Genomic DNA, 8,441 nt, shown 5'->3' with positions numbered 1-8,441 from the left:
CACCTTTTATTTATCTAATCATTTCATTACCCACAGCACCAATCGGCATTACAGTGGGGGAGCGTTTACGAAAATTAGCATAAAAAATACATAGTCAGCCAAACAAATAATCAGTCACCTGAATCACAATCTGCAAGAGAAATTCATATATAAATCGTAAAATGTGACACACCCCAAAAATGCAACGCACTAATTCTAACACGAAATAAAACAAATATTTGAGATGATAGAGGCAATGCTAGAAGGCAGTTGGTTTCATCATGTAATTTTTTTAGTAAAAAATCATAATCAAATACGTCAGTCTTGCATGCGATTTTTCTTATCTTGAACCTATGGTCAACATGGTCTGAGACATAGTTCGGTGCAAGTAAATGTTCCGCTTATCGATTCCGACTTGACAAAAATAAATAGCATAAAAGGAGCCAGTTTGAGTCTCGTAAAGATGTATAACTTTACGAGACTTGTTTTTCACGAGACTTGTCTTTCAAGTGTGTTTATTTAAAACTTTTCTCGCGTGTCGATGGAGCGTCCATAGTCAGTCAAAACGAAATATTGACTTGCTGTTGACCGTATGAACTGCGTGTGCATTGGATAACTTAAATGAGTTGATAATCAACTTTTAAGGAGTTTGGTCAAGAGTGATTCGTATGCAAGCTTGTCATGTACAAGTATTGTGACTAATGGCCTATAGAACGACTGTGAAAACTGGTGTCTATAGGTCTCTGTGCGCGTGGAAGCGGAGGCTTTTAGGAATATTTTTTGCCAACGGGACACTAAAAAAAGTACTTTGCAAACGTTACCCACTTTTCGTTCTGTCAATACTGCATCATTAACGTAACAACGGTAAAGAGCTCGTTCCGCAGAAATTCCGGCGAAGGCATCGGTGGCTCTCAGTGAAAAATCGTCTTGTCCATGATCGAAAATTCAGAGAATGCAAATGAAACAAATATTATAAATTTTTGGGTTTGAGTGATGATCAAAATCATGCAGGCCATTTGCATGGCAAGCAAGTGCTCTACCACATAGCTACGCATCTGCTTGGAAATAAAGCATGAATAACTTCCTCTTGTTGGAAATGCAAGGGCAATAACTGTCATGCTTAACAAATACACGTATCCTGCATACAGGTTTCACAGCACACATTTAATATCGCAGCAATATTGCATGATACTAGCGCGGATTGTCATCGGGCATCACAACACGTTATTTCCAACGTGACTTCGCGGTCTAAAGACAGCCAACCATCACAAAAGGCACACACGTTACTGCGCGTACTCCCCCACGACTGCGTAGTGGGTGCATATAGTTTTAAAAGATTTCACACACATAATATTGAGGAGAACGTTCTGCTGGGTGAGTTGGTACTTCATCTTAACTTAGTTGCGCGGAAAAATTTGAAGTGCGAAAGGAAGACACCTGGACACAGCGCACACTGACAACTGAAACTTTATTGGAGAAAACAGATATATGTATGTGGTTACGAGAACACGTGAGAGGGAAAAAATGATTAGATGAGCAGACATCTAATCATTTTCTTTCACCGTGGGGACATCGTGTGCTGTACGGCACTGCACTGTCGTGTGGGAAGTATTATTTAAGATTCAAAACCATAATTGTAGATCACTAAGATTTTCTAAAGGGACAACCATTCTCTAACCAAACATCCCATTGTAGAGAGTGTGGCTGCGCGCCCTTGTTTGATGATACGGTAGTTAAAGCTAGAATCAGTGACATGGTAGCGCGGGAAATCGAAGAGGCGTATTTCATAAACAAAGCTGCGAATTCATGTGTCACGTAACTCTCGCCTATGTTACTTGCTACTGAGGTAGCTTTTCTGGAAGCGCATCATTTATGCAACATATATATATATATATATATATATATATATATGTTGCATCATTTATGCAGACATATATATATATATATATATATATATATATATATATATACATATATATATTTATATATATATATATATATATATATATATATATATATATGTCTGTTTTCTCCAACAAAGTTTCAGTCGTCCGTGTGTGTTGTGTCTAGGTGTCTTCCTTTTGTATTTCAATTTTTTCGCGCAACTCTGTTTTCCCTTATATTTCTCGTTCTTAAAACTATGCTACCCCTTTTTTACACAAAATGCAGCCATGTGCGAAACCTTCATTGAGACACTTTCAACATTCTCACTCACACAGTACTATTCCACAATTAAAATTGTTCAAGTAGCATCATGCAATAAAGAGTACACATTGAGTGATTCAACTACGCGCAAGAAACAGGATCAATACTGCTATCACGTTCAACTATGAAAAGCAGAGTTTAATAGTCCCCCAGTTTTTTCACACAGTAGCAAGCCATAATGCATCAGGCCAGTTTATTTGTCGGCTTGCGTAAAACTATCTGCAGTGCTCACGGATTAAAACGTGACATCACATTATTTTGTGTAACTATGTATGTGGGTATGCGCAGTTCCTCAAGATAACCACGCGTGTTTGCGACATCAGTAACGATAATGTTGCCTGAGATGTACGCATTCCAGTCAAATTTACACTTATATCACCCTGATTGTAGATGGTGGAAACAAAATTACGGACCATTCTTAAGTTTTTCCGTTTGGATCCGTGACATTGCACCCTGCTTTGAAGAATCAAACTAGCAACAAAATTTTAACGGCGTGTGCTTATCAAAACACACGTAAATATAAAAACAAGTGGAACGTAGACAAAGAAAGATAAATTCAAACGCAAGACAAATTCAAACGCGGGCTCATAAATCTCAGGACACCCTTGGAGTTGGAGATATGCAACTCTTTTTTATTTGTGATTGCCCAAGTTGTAATTTATCCTTGGTAATCCCTCAAGCGTTAAAATGAGAAAAGTACAACACAAGTATATTTATATCAATATATTTATAAAAGTACAATGGCACGAAACTCATATTTCCTGGCGTAGATTTTTCAATTAAATAGACCACTGTCTGGATCAAGTGAAAAAAAAGTGTTGTTGTATCGCTTAAACAAAACTGCTTAATGACGTAACCACGATTAGCATTAGGTTATTTACTCAGCAAGCATGCAATGCGCTATTTTTTCGAGTTATCATAATATTTATGAACAACGTGCCAAGGTGATGAAAATGATGAACTTACCTTAACATTTAACCGAGACTTGTCTTTCAAGGAGCCTGTTAATCCTGATAACTTATTCACACCTTAAAGCCACCACGTCCATTCGTACTGCTTTAGGAAGAAGTTTTGAAAGAACGCTTTCCCGCAAGCATAGGTGTCCATTTTTTCCCCACGAAAAGTGGACGATCGCCAATCCAGTGGCGTACACATGCACACGCACACAAAAACACTTCCGCGTCTGTCCACAATTTCGCCACGTACAGCGCAGTAAATTCCTGAGAGCTGCGCGATTATCTTGTGTAAATTGGAGCAGTGGTCGAACACGAAATAAGAGCAAGAGGAAGTAAAATGGACCAACTCGATCAGCACTGCACCCATGACTCCGGCGAGCAAAAAAGCAACAATGGCGCGGACGGATAAAGTTCATGCAGGCTTGACAATAAACATTGCAATGAACATTACATTACTCCTTGAGATCAGTGATTTACGCACTTTTCAGTAGAACTAAATTTTCCTGAGTCCATTGGTGAACGACGTTTTATTTTTTAACAATTATTGACGTAATATCATTACCATACGACTCGAATGTTTGCGCAAACTATTTTCTTCGTCATTACTTGAAATGGGCCGCAGCACTCTCTTTCCTGCTGTGTCGACAGACTGGTGTAGGCCACGGCAGGGCTGCACAGTGCCTACGTGCGCTTCTTCGAACAGCTTTCTCCGAATTTCCCACCCATCTGACGGGCGCCCTTTTTCTGTATTTTTTTACTGTGTGCACCCCTTGCAACATTGCAGTCAGGCGAGTTTTTTAGGACAATGGACTTCAACTTGCTCCCGTGGGCCCAGAAAGCTGCACGTGCAAGACCTTTCAGACAGGCATTCCGTGGAGCTGAAATCACTGCTTCGTGTACGCTGGCTACGAAGACGCGTTTCAGCCAAATTTTCATCTTATTTCGCAAGCATTTATAATGATAATAATAATATTCAATCAACCAATATACAATCAATCATTTTATAACCTATTCAAAAACAACAATAGGGTCTTTCGTGCTGGCGCGCGAGAAAAGAAAACAAAACAAAGAATACATTACAGACTGTCCACAGAAAAGCAAATCAATAAAAAGACCAAAAACGAGTAGTCGAAAAGAAACCAACGCACAATGGGAACAACAAATAAAGAAGTAGATATTCATGGAATGGGACTGAAAAATATTGTGGAATATGCATAACCATGCCGAAGGCTACCTGAAAGATGGAAAAGAGAAGAATCTGTTCATGTCCAAATGTACGTTAGGACAGGCCAGCCCTCATTGACAAAAAAAAATGACTGTAGACTATGAAAAACATAACGAATCAAGAAAGCTGACGTTAGAGAGACTCGGTATTCTGTAAAGGATAGAGTGTTGAAAGAATTCGGCAGGTACATGCAACGGTCGATTCTTTTTCGATAACTTACGCGGAGTTTGAAAATATTACAACCGAGAAGGGCAGAATATCTCACCCTGAACTAGCTTGTAAAGAAATAACAGCTCAGCGCAATTTTGCCGGCCGTTAACTGATGGCAAATATATTATTCTAGCAGTGTTGAAAGGATTCTAGTGAAACAATGGGGCTAAATGCTTATGAAATTTTTCTGGACTCACTCAGTGGTGCTACTGCTGGATTCAGCAAGGCCATTCCAAATCAGATATGCGTATGTACTCAAGTTGACCACGACATATCGCGGTGTACAATTTGTAGAAGGCTGTAGGAGAACCGGATTCTCGAGAAATGTTAAGACAAAAGGGGGAAAACGAAGGCCTCGCATGGCAGAACATTTATTGCAAGTAGAAAAAACTCAGCATGCTATCAAAAAGAACACCAAGATAACTTATCTCATAAAATTTACATAACGACACAGTATTGACAGCCTAAGGAATTGAAACGTTGGACGCTTTGCGAGATACAACAACAACAACAACAACAACAACAACAACAATAATAATAATAATAATAATAATAATAATAATAATAATAATACACTCATATCATTCTGACGTGGCCGAAAATATCTGGCCACATTGAATGAAATGCTTGTGTCTGGGCGCCCATGAATCTCTAGACGCAATCGAGCGATTGCGCAGTTCGGTGGGTATGTACCAGCATACATATCTTATAGGTAAATGCACTACCGTGTTGGTGTTGAAAGGATATGTTCGCAAACAGTTTTAATTGTTACGCGCCTGCACAGCGAGGGGCTGTTTACATAATGTAGAGTTTGGCTTAGGCATCACGCCAGCCCGCAAAAATGTGTCATACTAATGGTATTCACGAGGCAATGTTTAGGCTAATCCTGATGATGGCACGTGCGCATTATTGACCTCGACCAAGTAATGACACACCCACACAAAATAGAAGTTTTGTGAATTCGGCAGCTTACGTTAAATGTTGCTATAAAGTTTCAGCATTTCATTACATGGTCCATTAAATGTGTATGACGTGTGAGTCAGTTGCACCTTTCTTAACGTACATGTCTGTTACGTGAAATTTATTTGACGCTTGCAAACATTACACTAAATTATTTGTTCACTAGTGCAATCATAAAATTTTCGATAAATTTACTATGTGCACAGTCAGGAACATTATACATAGCCAAATAAAACGCAAGATGTATTTTTGCAATAAATTAGTACAACTTTCATCTTGAATGTAATCATAATGGTGCCTGCAAGTTGCATTCACGTAAGTTTTTTTTTTGTTTTTGAAAATACTCCCTAAACATTGCATTGCGCATGCAATTATAGTAAATGGCTGCTGAAAGCATTCGCAGATAAGGGGTAAACAGGATTATTTGAAATCTTGTTATATGAAGGGAGCATATAGCCATCAAAACCTTCAAATAATCAGAAATTTTGTCCACCGATGTGGAAGATAAAAGTGAATTGAAAAAACTATTTCTTGCTGCCACTTTAATCAATGGATCAATGTGAACAATATAAGTTGCATGCATTTTGTCTTTACCTAAAACTATATAGTAATGCTCTATGATAATAGCGAGGTTCGGAAGCTTCATTACGTTTTGTGACTTGACACGTTTCCTTCCGCGTAAAACATGTCTGCTCTCGTATATATTATTTACGTCGTATTAAATACAACCTATTGTTTTAAACCTAAATGCCATGAAAATTGTACGAGTTAAATTACACGAATGCATGCATATATGCATTTAACTGAGTTGTAACTATCACGTACACAAAGCTGACCTGAAATTTCGGTTTTTTTGCATGGCAGAAACAACATATATAAATAATACTCCTATTGTAAAAAATAAGCAGGTCAGCTTTGTGTACAAATTGTTATATATTACAATCCGCATAGAAGTGTGATCACGGTGCTAAATATATACGTGGTTCATCCCAAATAAGGAAGCACTTCCACATATAAGGATCCACTTGATATGTTATATATGGTGTGGCCGTGCCTTATTTGGCCGGATTTGACTCCTTATATGGGCCAACCGCGTCTTATATGGCTGTATATAACCCCATACATGAACCGACTCCGCCAGATATACATCCATATACGATAAATAGAAGCCACATATGCTGCCATATATGATTATATGTGGCCAAATATAACCTATATATGGGCCATGTATGGCGTTTCCGTAAGGGTAACCTTTTCCGCTACGGATGGTTACGCTATTCACAGTTTTTCCCACGTGACGCCAGGCTACGATTGCATACGACGACGGCATACGACAGCATGGCCGTCTGAACGGTTCAGTGCATAAAATACAGAAATTAGAGTCATTTAACGTATAGTGTAGTATATTATAGTATATTTTAACACGCTAGAGCACAGTGCAGTATTGTATAGTACAGCAAGCGGTCGGAAAGAGACAGGTGAAAAGGTAAAAACCTGGCAACGCAAGGAGGACCTGGGTGCCCATTGGCTCTGCTGTAGCCCCTTGCGGGAATTGTTATAGGGTGTGATATTATTTTTCTGAACAAAAGAAACATGCATCTAGTCTGACAATGCAGTGATGTAGATGGACTGTTCATTTAGTAATGTAGCTGTTCTGCAAGGCCGAATCACATTTAACACAACCTATACAGGCAGGTACCATATTGTAAGTATATATTGTTATAAGAAGCAATGTGGCAAAACAACGCTGAGAAGAACCTATGGTTACTTGGGAATGGTGGTGGTCGGGAAAGAAAAAGAGGCATTCTCGGGGAGGTCATTGTTCATACTGAATGAAGGGCTTGCACAAAGATTTTACATAAAACAGTAATTAACTCACAAAAATGTACTACTACTTAGTTGTGACCGAAACTATACTTACCCGGTTAAAATAACCATGTTCAGAGATACTTTGCAATGGAAATTCACGGCGAAAGAACATATCACAAAAATAGTGGCTGAAGATCTGAGTTGATGCGCCATCTTCGCGTGAATTTTTCTGAAGTAAAAGGGCTATTTACATGTCACCGATACGTGTATGATGTTCATGGTGTTGTGCTAAAGGAGCTTTTACCAGAACTTCCGGTGCTTCCAAGAGCCTGTCAGGGCACTGCGAGCTTACGTACTCGCTAAAGAGGTCTATTCATGCCAGTATCATCAAGCGTGGCTGTTCTTTAGTGTAATTTTAGTGTAACTTGTTTAGTACTGGCTGCGACGTTCTCCAGGCGTAATAGTTATATTGCAGAGATCTGCCATCGTCTTTTTTTCTATTGGTAGCTTATAGCCTTAGCGCTTATCTACTATGCAAGGTGTATGGCTGTTTCCTTTTGTTTATTGGCCAACGTAAAAAAACCGATCATATGGAGACGTTACAGTTATTTGGTTTTGCGTCTAAAGAGAGCCACCTCTTGGTACAAGCTCGAGTATCAGGGAAGCTCTGATGTGAGCGTGAACAGATTCAGTGCGTTAATGTGTCAAGTAAACAACTTAACCGAGTTTTTTCCTCGAGAAAACCTACCCCACATCCCCTTGCTGCTGACACACCTCAAACATTTTTGGGCATGAAAGTGTTAAATCTCTATTTTATTAGGTACAATGAAAAAGTTATGTTGTCAAGAGTGGTCACTAAGCTCATGCTTCGTTCTTAATTTATTGAAATAATGAACCAGACATGCAGTATTTGCGATGCCATTTCAGCTTGTATCAGCCAGCCTCTGTTCTCAGTCGCACTTATTCTTCTTATGTATTTTGGTTACGCCGTGCAATGTAATGCTTCATTGTTGGCTGTTAAGAGGAGGAGAGCATGCGTACATTGCCCTGTATCCTTGAAACGTGAGCTTCAACATTTTATATATATCGCGACTCTG

The sequence above is a fragment of the Rhipicephalus microplus genome, unplaced genomic scaffold (genome assembly GCF_043290135.1).
Source record: "Rhipicephalus microplus isolate Deutch F79 unplaced genomic scaffold, USDA_Rmic scaffold_25, whole genome shotgun sequence".
NCBI classification, from domain to species: Eukaryota; Metazoa; Arthropoda; class Arachnida; order Ixodida; family Ixodidae; genus Rhipicephalus; species Rhipicephalus microplus.
The sequence above is the reverse complement of the archived record's forward strand: the minus strand, read 5'-3'. Positions refer to the sequence as shown.